Here is a 15010-nt window from a genome sequence, read left to right on the forward strand (position 1 = left end):
TGTTGTGCTACGGCTTGACAGATCACTTTATCAGGTATGGAAGCATTTAGTGTCACATAAACAGGTGGCTCTGAATGTTTCCTCCCACCTCGGTTCTTAGGGTGGTCTGGACCTCATGCACTTTAATATCGTGTGCTGATACTTTTGCAATCAAACATGTTACAAGTTTAAACATAAAATATCTCTATCTAAGTAGCTGGTTGTAGTCTAGCTAAGGTACATACTCCTGGTCTCCTGGGTGGCAACCACTTATATGCCTCGTACCCACATATATGACATACATGTTGGGTTGAAGCACATCCCTGGAGTGATTTAACACTCCTGCAATCCAGGAGAACAAGATCATGTTCCGTCCGGTGGCATTCATCGATGCCACCCCCTTTATTAGTTAGATTACCTCGTGTTACACCCTCTAGACCCTGCGTCATCCATTTTCTAGCTGTTTCTGAGCACTAGGAGCTGCCAGTTGTTCTTATCCCCAGACTATACATATTCTGTGTCTCTTCCCTCACAGTCGGTGAGGTCTACAGCATCAAACAACATGTCATTTTTATTAACCTGACCTCTGTTTACACATCACACACTGTCATTGGGGTAACATCCAATCATGGACGGCAGCATTCCTAGCCTGAGATCTGTTTTCCACAGCGCTTCCCTCTTTGAATATCTTACACGGGTAAACAGACGGAACCAATACCCCCGCTGCTATTACAAGAACGACAACTCCAGGAGAGTGAGGGTTAAGCGCTAGAGAAAAGAGATGGGACAGCAAGGCCAAGCAATAACTTCATCTATCTTCACATATGGCATAGTTTCTGAATGGAGACATATACAACAGTCCAGTAATTTAGTCAATACTGATATCACTTGATGTTTGATAAACTTGTCATTAAACTCTTCTTCCAGCTCATCATTAGACAATAGGTAATGTAGAGATGACGGAGAAGATGGTGGTCAGCTGGAGCTTGACGAGACCCACAGTTCATCGTGATTGAGGACCTGTCAGCAGTGACCGGCGTGTCCAAGTTCTTTTCTTCCAATTTAACGGATGTGGAAGTTGTGAGCTGGACTTGGTGCGGACGTCACAGTTCGGCTCTAGTGCTTTACGGTGTCTCTTTAAACAGGCCAAGTCCCCTGACTGTATACAATGTCCTCCTTTCGCTTAGGTTCTGGAATGGAATCATAAACATATTTATGCGTGAGCTGTTTCTTCAGAGCTCCCACATAACGGGTGAGGTCAGAGGGCAATGGACAGGCGCTCAGTCCAGGGTTTATGGGTTTCAGCCATGACCTTCTGGATTTTTAACTTAAAAGTCCCATTCCACCTTTCTACCTTCCCACTGATCTTGGGATACAGGGTGTGAAAAAGCTGCTCTATACCCAGGACCTGCAGGATGTCTTGGAGTTCCTCTCCAGTAAAGTGAATTCCTCTATCACTTTCTATTGTCTCAGGGACCCCATATCTACATACCACTTCTGAGAGCCATCTTTTACTTTTGCTGTGGCCCACGTTACTGGCCACGCCTCAGGCCACCCAGAGAACAGATCTACACAGACCGGTACATGTTCATACTGTCCTACCTTTGGTAACTGAGTCAATCTGCAATCGCTGATATGGGTAGGCCGCCTTTACCATATGCCTTTTTGCAACCTGCACAGTTTTGCCTATGTTATGGCAGACACATATCATGCACCTCTGGACAAATCTGGCAGCAGCACTTGCTGAAACCCCGGGGGTACCCACCATTTGGTCACCATTGCACTCATTCCTTCTCTTGACACCTGCGTTGGTCCGTGCATTAGTTGGGTTATCATGGGGAAGAGGACTCTGGGTAGGCACATCCTGTTACCCACCTTCCATATTCCATCCTCCCCCTCACTGGCACCTTTTGTCTGCCAATGTCCTTTTTCCTCTTATATGGCTTGACTTTGTAGTCTACTTAATATTATCATGTCTATGGGACCAGATACTATGCTGGTCAAGAATACTACGTCCTCCTCTATGAGGGACATGAGAGCCGCAGCTTTCGCAGCCTTGTCTACTAGTCTATTTCCCCTTGCTTCGGGGGTAGTTTGCATTTTAGTAAGAGCTTGCACTTTACGTATATTTACCTGCTTTGGCAGTGTCAGAGCCTCAAACAGTTCTCTCACTCTCTCAACATTTTTTATGGGTTTACCCGAGGATCCAACAAAATCTCTGCTCCTCCAGATTGGGCCATAATCATGTGCAATACCAAAAGCATATCTAGAGTCAGTATATATGTTTGCGGTTTTACCTTCAGCCAGCCTACACGCCTCAGCGAGTGCCTTCAACTCCGCCTCCTGTGCTGACACGGAGGATGGGAGTGGTTGTTTCTTTATTACCTCTGTTTCGGTGGTGACAGCATACCCAGTCTTGTAGCATCCTTCATGGTGATACCTGGAACCATCTACGAAAAACTCAAAATCTGCATTAGATATTGGATCCTCTGTTACATTTTCTAACGTTTTCATCTCTATTTTCATTAATTCAAGACAATTATGTTGATGATCTGGGTACTGGGGAATCAAATGTGCTGGGAAATCAACTTCCCACCAGGGTGGAAATTCACTATCTGCTGTTTCCTGTGACTTATCCCATTCCCTCTCAAAAGTTTCCCATTGATCATGTAACCTATCCCTCTCTTCCTCCTCTGTTGGTCCCTGCGGAAGCAATGTAGCAGGGTTTAACACTGTACATCTCTGTATGGTTAGGTTAGATGGGGTAAGGAGACTTGTCTCATACTTGGTGAGACGTGAAGTAGACATATGTTTTGTGTGTGTTTGATTAAGAATCTCACTAACTGCATGAGGTACCATGAGAATTAGAGGGTAGTCTAGCACTATGTCTGTTGCTTTATCTTTGAGTAGGGCAGCCGCCGCTACTGCACGGATACAGGATGGTGACCCACGTATGACAGGATCAAGTCTGCCAGAGTAGTAGGCCACAGGACGCTGCTTCCCTCCATGGAGTTGAGTGAGAACTCCCTGGGCATGTCCTTTGGTCTCATGGCAAAACAGGAAGAAGGGCCTGGCATAGTTAGGGAGGCCTAATGCTGGGGCAGAAACAATAGCATGTTTCAGACAGTTAATGGCTTCAACTTCTTCCCCAGTCAAAGTGAAGGGTTGCCGCCCTATCGCATCGTATAGGGGTTGCATAAGGGCAGAGGCAGAGGGCACCCATTCTCTACAATATCCTATGAGACCCAAAAAGGTACGAAGTTGTTTAGCATTCTTTGGGAGAGGGGCGTTTAAAATAGTATCACGCCTTTCCTGGGAAAGGTGCTTTGTACCTTGTGAGATACAATGGCCAAGGAAGGTGACTGTAGGAAGACAGAACTGAAGTTTGTCCCTAGATGCTTTACATCCATTAGCTGCAAGATATATCATAAGAGAAATGGAATCCTCCTGACACTCTTCAGCAGAGAAACAACAAAGTAACAAATCATCAACATATTGTAAAAGAGAACTTTGTTCATATTTAGGAGCCCATCCTTGGAGCACCTGCAACAGTGCCTGGTTATATTGAGTGGGGGAGTTTTTCCCTCCCTGAGGCTGACATGTCCAGCAATACTGTTGTCTATCATAGGTAAAGGCAAACAACAGCTGACTCTCTTCACTGAGGGGTACTGAAAAGAAGGCGTTTGCTAAATCAATAACAGAGAAGCACTTAGACTTAGAGGGTATCTGTGACAACAGTGTGTGTGGATTGGGGACAACTGGAGTGTCGGCTTCTGTGATCTGATTGATGGCCCTTAAGTCATGAACCATCCTGTAAGTATCAGGTTCACCCTTAGGTGTCTTTTTCCTGACAGAGAACAAGGGTGTGTTATAAGGAGATACACATTTCTTCAATATCCCTGCTTGCAAATACTCTCGTATCTGGATGTCAATATTTTGCAACTGTGGAAGGCTTAGGGGGTATTGCTTTAACTGAGGTTTGGGGCTGTTCGCAATCATTTTAACAGTTACAGGGGCCACAGGCATGTGACCTACATCTGTTTTACTATTTGCCCAGAAGGAGGACGGGACCGCCCTCAACAATTCCTGAGGTGTGGGATCCTCCACTCCGTGCAATCCCCCATAGAGTATAGCACACAAAAAATTTAGAGTGTCATCTGTTAAAGGGCTAGTGACTTCAATTTGTCCATCAGGCCTATATCGGATGACAGCCTGAATTGCTTCAAGGATGTCAGCCCCAATAAGATTGACTGGACAAGTTTCTGACACCAAAAACTTAGCAACAAGCTCTTGAGAATGCTGTAATCTTATTTTAAGAGGTTTAGTCTCCTGTAAAGTAACAGCAGTGCCTGCAAGACCTGTACCAGGTAATTGAGTGGAGGTCATGTGATGAGGTGGCACAATGCCAGATGACAAAATAGAACGGCTCGCCCCTGTATCGACTATACAATCTATGTGTTTACCCCATGGTAACTGTAAATCTAATATAGCGGACGGTCCAATTTTATCTGGTACTTGCAGGGCCGCTACTGTTACTTGAGGAGACACACAGGGGCTGCCCAATCCCTATGGAGACTGGGCTTCATTTTCCCCTATGTGTACCCTCTGGTTTTGGGGCTTTCTAGGATTGTTACAGTCCCTTATGAAATGACCTTCCTCACCACAGTTATAACATACTCTGGGACCTTGCAGTCTTTGAGCTTGGGACCTACGGTAACCCTTCTTTTGAGGAATCTTTTGGATTTCCTGGTCTGGCTTGACTAGCATGACCATCTGGACTGTGGTGGGTTTCTTACGTTTACGCAGCTGTTCTTCTAATCCCTTAACCACTTGCAAGGACTGACTGACATCCACCTCCCAACATTCTGGTCTTAACTTAAATAACTCATCTCGCAGAGATGCCCTGAGACCATTTATAAAACAGCTCCTAAACAATCCCTTATCTCTGGGCGTATCAAGATCATGATCCTGATCTACAAAAGCCATCTGCAATCTAGTATGGAAATTCTGTGCTGTCTCATCAGTCTCTTGTCTGAGGGTTTGTACACTAAAACTCCCACTTTGGATTTTGTTATCCACCCAGCCTTTAAGAACCTCCAGGAACTGATCTCCAGAGTCCTCAGTTTCAACGAGGGTGGTTTCGTACCCTGTTTTATGGTGTTCCACTTGTTTGAGAAACGGGAGACCCCTTGCGGCCGAGATTAAACTAGCCAGGTCAGCCCATGTAGCCTTATAGGTTTCTCTTAACATGTGGAATTTTCTATAAAACCCTACTGGGTCTTTGTAGGGGTCGGGTAAGGAGGAGGCCAAGGTTATTTGTTCTGAAGGTGACCATGGTTTATACCATGTTGTCCATGCAGTTCCTCCAGAAGACCCTTGCGTGGTCTGGGTGATAACAGGGAATGACCTTACAGCAGAATAAGGGCCTGAAATCTGTGGTGGTGATAATGCGGACACCATACTATTAGATGTGCTAGTTCCTGTGGGAGCTTTCTGAACCGCCCGTACAGCTGCTGTCAGAGCGCAAGCTATACATTCTTGACTAGTATTTATATTCGTGCCCTGTTGGCAATGAATACATATGCCTGAACCATATTTTTTAGACTGTTTTCTTTGTGTATTTATATAAGGAGGTGGTCCCTGCTGTGCCATACCACTGCTTTCTATATCAGAGGGAGGGGATTTGGGCAACTGTGGGTAGAGGGAGGGAGCAGAAGGGGTAGGGGTTGAGGTATATGACATGAGAGATGGAGGTGGCACAAGAGGAGAGGCGAATCTACCATGCCCTCCTGATGCTATGGCCGCATCAAAATCAATCAGATGCCTCCCTGTCCTGTCAGCAGTATTATGTTCTTCCTCATCATTTTGGTCATAAAAATAAATCTGCTGTCCTGTCTTTTCCGTTAATCTCTCGGTATACCCCTCTTCTTTCATTTCTTTTGAGACATTCAACCAGGCTTCTACCTGTTCTCTATAACCTTGTCTATTAATCCAGGGCCCATCATCTCTCAAGAAACCATCCCATCCAGTATAGCTGAAAACTACCTGCTTGGACATTCTCGATTTCTACGTTATTTTCTCTAGGTTCTAAACTAAACCTTTTCCCACTTAGTTTCCTAACAATATCTGCTGCTGTTTTTCCACACCCTGTACCTTGGGTGTTATGCCCCAATTCCCGGCTGGCCAGCACTTTACCTTGGGCATACTTTGAATCAGAAGTCCCCATGCCCTCTGCTAGACTTTCGGCTTTCTTAGTCTGTCAATGAGAATTCCCTAGGCACTCTGCTAACTCCTGTGTTTAGTCTGTCCATAGGGCTCCTCAAAGCACTCTGCTAAATCCTGGGCCTATTTCTAGTCTGTCATGGTGGTTTCCCCCTCACGCGCTCTGCTAAATATTCTAGACTGTCATGGAGTTTACCCCCCCACGCGCTCTGCTAAATGTTTTAGACTGTCGTTGGGCAACCACGTCTCTGATCCGGTCTCCTAAACAGCAGCCAAATCACAACTATTGTCAACAAGATCACAATTATTGCAAGTCCCTCGGTGCAGTGTACGTTAACCTACTTTATGTTGTATTTAAAGGGATGGGTGCGATTTATAACTATCTCACTGTCTCAGGGGCCCGTGGATATTCCATAAACTTTCTAGTCACAGAGATGTTACTTAATAATCAGCAACTCATTCAGTTCGGGCGTCCGAGGATTAGCCCACATACATACTCTTACTTCCGGCCAGGTGCGCCTCCTATGGGTCACAGTCTGGATACGCGAAAGTCCTAACAATCACTTGGGCGGGGATGGTTACCCGTCACTTCTGCAAGGATCAATTTGCAACCTGATCTTAATACATACTAAACCCAGGGGCCGGAGGGAACACTTCGGACAGGCCGTTTAGTGTTATCTCGGTATTTGGTTGTTTCTGTATGTTTTGGGATCAGAAAACAAACGCTCCCTTATCTCAGCCTCTCACAGATACACTCACAGATTCATTTCTACTCACACACCTATTCCTATAATTCATACATACAACTCATAGACAAATGTTGTTCATGGTTCCCAAATAGTCAAAAGAGACAATACCTGGACGGCAGCTAAAACAAGAGAGAAGTGCACAGTAAGAATAACATTTCTTACTCACCGGTTTTGTGTGCAGTTCTCCGTTATCTTAGCCGTCATCCACCTTCGATTGTCGCCTTCGATCTGTGTTGAGAATCCCGGACGAGCCCCTAAGTAATGTCGCTGCAGAATTTACATTGTCCATTAACGTTGGACATTATCTGCATTTGTCTATGAGTTCCAAATTAATGAATGCTCTCTCAATGGTGGATCTGAGAGAGGCCGGCCGGAGAGAGACCATGACACGCAGCTTCAGTGTTCAAACAGTCTCTGCCCACAGGGGGCGATCCATCTTTATTTATAAGAAAATGAGAGTAGGTGGTAACCTCATACTTGCAAAGCATGAACATTCTAAATATGGTAATATCCCAAAACTCCACATATATCTTTAGCCATAAGAAATACAATGTCAGCACGTTTTCTCACGTTGCCTTTGTAACAGCTGAAATGCAAAGCCATAAACTAAACGACTTGAAATAGAATAGCCATCCCCCCATGTAGGCTCTTGTTTCAGCAGATCTTTGAGCTTTAGTGACAACTCAACAGTCCATTTAAAGCAATATATGTTCACACATATAAAGATAATTAAAATATCTTTGACAAGGGGCTATTGAGGGACTATATACAGGAGTATATGACAAAAAACTGTATTATAAGTGATAGCCAGCACGGTTTTACTGAGGACAGAAGTTGGCAAACCAACCTGATTTGTTTTTATGAAGAGGTGAGCAGAAGCCTAGACAGAGGGGCCGCTGTGGATATAGTGTTTTTGGACTTTGCAAAGGCATTTGACACTGTCCCTCATAGATGTCTAAGAGTATGTTCACACGGAGTGATTTCAGACGTTTTTCGGGCCGTAAACGTCCCGAAAAACAGCTGAAAAATCGGAAGCAGACAACAACAACTGCCCATTGATTTCAATGGGAAAATGGCGTTCTGTGCCGACGGGCCGTTTTCTTCACGTAAAAAAACGGCTGCGAAAAAGAAGTGCATGTCACTTCTTCAGCCGTTTTTCATAGACTCTATAGAAAAGCAGCTCCAAAAACGGCCGTAAAAACGCCGCGAAAAACGCGAGTGGCTTAAAAAACAGCTCAGTATTTTCAGACATTTTTGAGTTTGTGTGTGCACATACCCTAATGGGTAAATTCAGGTCTATAGGTTTAGAAAGTATAGTTTGTAATTGGATTGAGAATTGGCTCAAGGACCGTATCCAGAGAGTTGTGGTCAATGATTCCTACTCTGAATGTTCCCCGGTTATAAGTGGTGTACCCCAGGGTTCAGTGCTAGGACCACTATTATTCAACTTATTTATTAATGATATAGAGGATGGGATTAATAGCACTATTTCTATTTTTGCAGATGACACCAAGCTATGTAATCTAGTTCAGTCTATGGAAGGTGTTCGTGAATTGCAAGCGGATTTAAAGGGATTGCGTCGCTAGAATTTTTTATTTTTTTTGTTAAACAGTTACTATATACATGATTAGACATTGTTCTAATTTTTTTTATTTTTTCACAAGTCAGGAAATATTATATATTAGATTCTAATTTATAACATTTCCCTGTGCTGGTCACTAGAGGGAGCAATTCCCAAAATTGCAGCATTGGCATGTGGTAAAGCAACCACATTGCTTTATGCTGCAAAATTTGAGTAGACACACTTGCTCTAGCGTCCTCAAACAATCCCCCTTCCTTTATCCTGGCTAGTGCCAGGAGAAAGGAGGGGATTGAATGTTCAAACCTCCTACACTGTGTTCCGCCATTTTTTGAGTGAATACACAGTGTAGTAGGCTTACATTCAGTGGTAATCACACACTAAAACACGAACATACACAAACATAACTTACCTGCTCCAGCCGCCGCCGCTCCTCCGGTCCGTCCGCTCCTAGTGCTTGCTTCTAATCACATGTCCGGAAGCCGCGACCGGAAGTAGTCATCTTACTATCCAGCCGCGGCTTCCGCTCCACAAGAAAAAGGTGCCGGATGTCGCTCGGCCGAAGACCTTCCATTTGGACTGTGTGGGAGCGGCGCATGCTCCGTTCCCACACAGACGGCGTACACCATAGTGAATGAAACGGCTCCCGTTCGTATTCTCTATGGGGATTTATGTGCCGTATTCCATCTCTGTATGTGTCGTTAATCGACACATACAGAGATGAAAAAAAAATGGCAGCCCACATAGTGAAGAAAAAGTTAGAAAAAAAAAAAAGGTAAAACACAAACACACAAATAAATAAAATTTATTTTACTAAAACACTAAAAGCAAATTGATATAAAAAATATATATTTTGCGACACCTTTCCTTTAAACAAACTGAGTGTTTGGGCGTCCACTTGGAAGATGAAGTTTAATGTAGATAAATGTAAAGTTATGCATCTGGGTACCAACAACCTGCATGCATCATATGTCCTAGGGGGAGCTACACTGGGGGAGTCTCTTGTTGAGAAGGATCTGGGTGTACTTGTAGATCATAAACTAAATAACAGCATGCAGTGTCAATCAGCTGCTTCAACAGCCAGCAAGATATTGTCGTGTACTAAAAGAGGCATGGACTCGCGGGACAGGGATGTAATATTACCACTTTACAAAGCATTAGTCAGGCCTCATCTAGAATATGCAGTTCAGTTCTGGGCTCCAGTTCATAGAAAGGCTGCCCTGGAGTTGGGAAAAAAATAGAAAGAAGAGCAACGAAACTAATAAGGGGCATGGAGAATCTAAGTTATTAGGAAAGATTAAAAGAATTAAACCTATTTAGCCTTGAAAAGAGACGACTAAGGGGTGACATGATTAACTTATATAAATATATTAATGACACATAAAAAAAATATGGTGAAATCCTGTTCCATGTAAACCCCACCAAAAAACAAGGGGGCACTACCTTCGTCTGGAAAAAGAAAGGTTCAACCTGCAGAGGCGACAAGCCTTCTTTACTGTGAGAACTGTGAATCTATGGAATAGACTACCGCAGGAGCCGTCACAGCAGGGACAGTAGATGGCTTTAAAAAAGGATTAGATAATTTCCTAGAACAAAAAAATATTAGCTCCTATGTCAATATGTAGAAATGTTGTTTCATTCCTTCCCCTTTCCCATCCCTTGGTTGAACTTGATGGACATGTGTCTTTTTTTAACCGTACTAACTATGTAACTATGTAACCAGGGTAATAATGGGGGGGTTAGTGCTAGCCTTTTACTAGCTAACACTAAGCCCCGCCTTAGTAATGTACGCTGTCATCAGTCAGCGGTTATTACTATGGCGGCAATAAAGTATTAAAAAAACATAAGATAGAATTTTTTACTGAAATTAACCCCTTGCGTACCTTCGACGTAATAGTACGTCGCTGGCCGCTTATTCCAGCGTACCTTCGACGTACTATTACGGCGCAGGAATAAACTGTCACTATGTGAAATCACATAGTGACAGAACAGCGGCAGCAGCTGTCATTGACAGCTAACCGTCTCTGCTACCGGCCTGGGGACCAATTAGCAGTCCCCAATGCCGGCGATTGCTGTGATTGGTCAGTCTCTGAAGACTGACCAATCATAGCCGTCTGTGACGTCGTCTGCAGGAGAAAGCTCCTGTCACTTTCTCTGATCTCCTCACTTCTGTGAGATACGTGAGGAGATCAGAGAAAGCGGTGTAAAAAAAAAAAACACTATTTTTATTAACCCCTTCCCGAAAATGTGCGTATAGTAACGCCCTGAGGATGAAGCGGGCACAGGAGCTGTGCTCGCTCCATCTTCATCGGATGTCGGCTGTAATATACAGCCGACATCCCACTGCAACTACAGCGATCACTGTCCTCTCCGATCGCTGTAGTTTAACCCCTTAAATGCCGCTGTCAATATCGACAGCGGCATTTAAGTGATTGATACAGAGGGAGGGGGCTCCCTCTGTACCCCTTTGCCCCCCCCCGCGAAAAATCGCAGGGTTCTGATGGTTGCAATGGCAACCAGGCAACTACAGAAGTAGTGCAGTGTATTGTGCAGGGGATCAGAAGATCAGATCTTCCAGTCCCCTAGTATGTGTAAAATAAAAAGTGATAAAAAAGTAAAAAAAAAGTTTTAGATAAATAAATAAATAAATACAAGTTTTTCATAATAAAAACAATAATCGCCTTGTTTCCCTGATCAAGCCCTTTATAATTAGAAAAAAAATAAAAAAAAAGACAAAAACTAGACATAATAGGTATCGCAGCGTTCGTATCGGCCTGACCTAAAAAAATATAATATTATTTATCCCGCACGGTGAACACCGTAAAAAAAATACCATAAAAAACAATGGCAGAATTTCCTTTTTTGGTCACGTTGTTTCCAAAAAAATGGAATAAAAAGTGATCAAAAAGTCGCGCGTAGCCAAACATGGTACCAATAAAAACGACAGTGTGTTACGCAAAAAATTTATGTACTCCGCACAGATTACATATGCCCCCACATTATAAACTGAAACACCAGTAAAACACTAAACAAAACTACTACCAAGCAAAATCTGCGCTCCAAAAGCCAAATGGCGCTCCTTCTGGGCCTGGCAGTGTGCCCAAACAGCGGTTTATGACCACATATGGGGTATTACCGTACTCTGGAGAACCGCTTAACAATTTATGGGGCGTATGTCTCCAGTGGTACAAGCTGGGCCCAACGCATTGGGCACTGAAATAGCATATATGTGGAAAATGTCAATTTTCAATCTGCAACATCCACTGTGCACTAATTTCTGCAAAACCTTTGGGGGTCAAAATGCTCACTACACTTCTAGATGAATTCCTTGAGGGTTGTAGTTTCCTAAATGGGGTCACTTCTCGGGAGTTTTCACTGTACTGGTACCTCAGCGCAATGCAACATGGCGTCAAAAACAAATTTTGTAAAATCTCCACTCCAAAAACGAAATTGCACTTTTTCCGTTTAGACCCTTGCCGTATGTCCAAATAGCCGTTTACAACCACATATGGGGTATTTCCGTAATCAGGAGAAATTGTGTAACACATTTTGGGGTGTCTTTTCTCCTGTATTCCTTGTGGAAATGAAAAATTCTGAGCTAAAGCTACAGGTTATTGGAAAAAAAAAATGTTTTCATTTTCACGGACCAATTCTAATAAAATCTATAAAACACCTGAGGGCTCAAAATGCTCACTACACCTCTAATTTAATTCTTTCAGGGGTATAGTCTCCAAATTGGGATCACATCTGGGGAATTTCTACTGTACTGGTACTTCAGGGACTCTGCAAATGCGACATGGCCCCCAGAAACCAATTCAGCAAAATCTGAGCTGCAAAATCCAAATGGTGCTCCGTCCCTTCTGAGCCCTGCCATGGGTCCAAACAGCAGTTTATTACCACATAATGGGATATTTCCGTAATCAGGAGAAATTGCTTTACAAATGTTGAGGTGCTTTTTCTCCTTTATTCCTTATAAAAATTAGAAAATTCTGTGTTTTTTCCAAAAAAAAGTCTCTTTTCATCTTCACAGACTAATTCCAATAAATTCAGCAAAAAACCTGTGGGGTCAAAATGATAACTATACCACTAGAAAAATTCCTTGAGGGGTATAGTTTCCAAAATGGGGTCACTTTTGGGGGGATTCCACTGTTTAGGTCCCTCCAGGGCGTTGCAAACGTGACACGGCACTGAAAACCATTCCAGTAAAATCAGAGCTCCAAATCCAAATGGGGGTCCTTCCCTTCTGAGCAGTTTATTACCACATATGGGGTATTTCCGTAATCGCGAGAAATTGCTTTACAAATGTTGGGGTGCTTTCTCTCCTTTATTTGTTGCAAAAATTAGAAATTTTTAAGTTTTTCCAGAAAAAAAGTAGATTTTCATTTTCACAGACTAACTCCAGAAAATATAGCAAAATACCTGTGGGGTCAAAATGCTAACTATACCCCTACATAAATTCCCTGAGGGGTGTAGTTTAAAAAATGGGGGTCACTTTTGGGGGTTTCCACTGTTTTGGCACCACAAGACCTCTTCAAACCTGACATGGTGCCTAAAATATATTCTGAAAAAAGGAGGCCCCAAAATCCTCTAGGTGCTCCTTTGCGTCTGAGGCCTGTGTTTCAGTCCATTAGCGCACTAGGGCCACATGTGGGATATTTCTAAAAACTGCAGAATCTGGGCAATAAATATTGAGTTGCGTTTCTCAGGTAAAACCTTCTGTGGTACAGAAGAAAATGTATTACATATGAATTTTGTAAAATTTTTGAAAATTTCAGCTCTACTTTCCTTCAATTCCTGTAAAACACCTAAAGGGTTGAAACACTTTCTGAATGCTGTTTTGGATACTTTGAGGGGTGCAGTTTTCAAAATGGGGTGTTTTATGGGGGTTTCTAATATATAGGGCACTCAAAACCACTTCAGAACTGAACTGGTCCCTGAAAAAATCGCTTTTTGAAATTTTCTTAAAAATATGAGAAATTGCTGCTAAAGTTCTAAGCCTTGTGAGGTCATAGAAAAATAAAAGGATGTTCAAAAAACGATGCAAACATAAAGTAGACATATGGGAGATGTTAATTGGTAACTATTTTGTGTGGTATTACCATCTGTTTTACAAGCAGATGCATTTAAAATTGGAAAAATCATAATTTCTTCATATTTTCGCTAAATGTTGGTGTTTTTCACAAATAAGCAATGAATTTATCGACCAAATTTTTGCGCTAAACTAAAGTACAATATGTCACGAGAAAACAATCTCAGAATCAATTGGATAGGTAAAAGCATTCCGGAGTTATTACCACATAAAGTGATACATGTCAGATTTGAAAAAATGGGTCTGGTCCTCAAGGCCAAAATTAGCTGGGTACTCAAGGGGTTAAACAAAATACTAAAAATAAAAATTATATTAGCGAAGCAGTCCAATGAATGTACAACGTAGTCCAAAGGGTCCAGCGAAACCTGCAAAACCAAAAAAAAAAAAGTTCGCTTTATGAAAAATAAAAAAACGTATACTCACCCACAACAGTCTTTTGTCTTCTTTCTTCTCCCCTGTGGCGCAATAGAAACAAGAGGTCAATGAAAAACAATTCCCCTTCATAACCTGTCATGTGAAAAGTCATCCGCTAGTTATATCATTGCTCGTCATGTCTATTTCCCAGGTGATACTTTCTTGCACTCCTACACGGGTAAATATTTTCCCTCTAGTTAATTATTTTTCCTCGTAATGCCTAATTTCCAGGTGATGTTTTCTTGTACACCGCCATTGGGAAGCATTTTTTCCTCTGGCGGATGATTTTTCAGTTGACAGGTAGCAGAGTTACATTTGGGGTATTATTTTCCCCTGTCATGTAGCTCTGCTACCTTTCAATGGAAAAATCATCCACTAGAGGGAATAATGTTTCCCCATGGAGGAGTACAAGAAAGCGTTAACCTGGTAATTCGACATGACAGGGAAAAATAATTTCCCATCAAGTAACTCTGCTACCTGTCAACTGAAACATCATACATCACAGGGTCTTCCCTCTTGACTTTCATTGTTCTCAGCCCCTTTGTGTCTCCTTTAGATGTTGCTGCCATGATTAGCACATCATACCACTGTGAAGTCACTCCAAAAATGGCACTGCACAGTAGTAGACAATTTCAAGACACCCCCTCCTGGCTTATAGCCAAAAATAGGGAGGGGTGTTGAATGTGGTCATTAATAAAAAGAGTATCCCTCTCATATTTACAGCAACCGTGAATTAGGCTGCTTTTTTCGATTCACCTTGCGGTAATTATGAGAAGTGCTCCCCCTGGTGGTCAACATAGGGAAACATTAAAAATTATTATTTAATTTTTAATATTACCTACCTTGTGGAAGAAAAAAAAATACACCCAAGAAATTTGAAAAATATAATAAAAATAAGTAACTTAAAGGCTATGTACACCGTTGAAAACGTTTTTGTTATTTTTAAATAAAAATTATTGTTTGGTGCAACTTTCTTAT

The sequence above is a fragment of the Rhinoderma darwinii genome, chromosome 3 (assembly GCF_050947455.1).
Source record: "Rhinoderma darwinii isolate aRhiDar2 chromosome 3, aRhiDar2.hap1, whole genome shotgun sequence".
Lineage (NCBI taxonomy): Eukaryota > Metazoa > Chordata > Amphibia > Anura > Rhinodermatidae > Rhinoderma > Rhinoderma darwinii.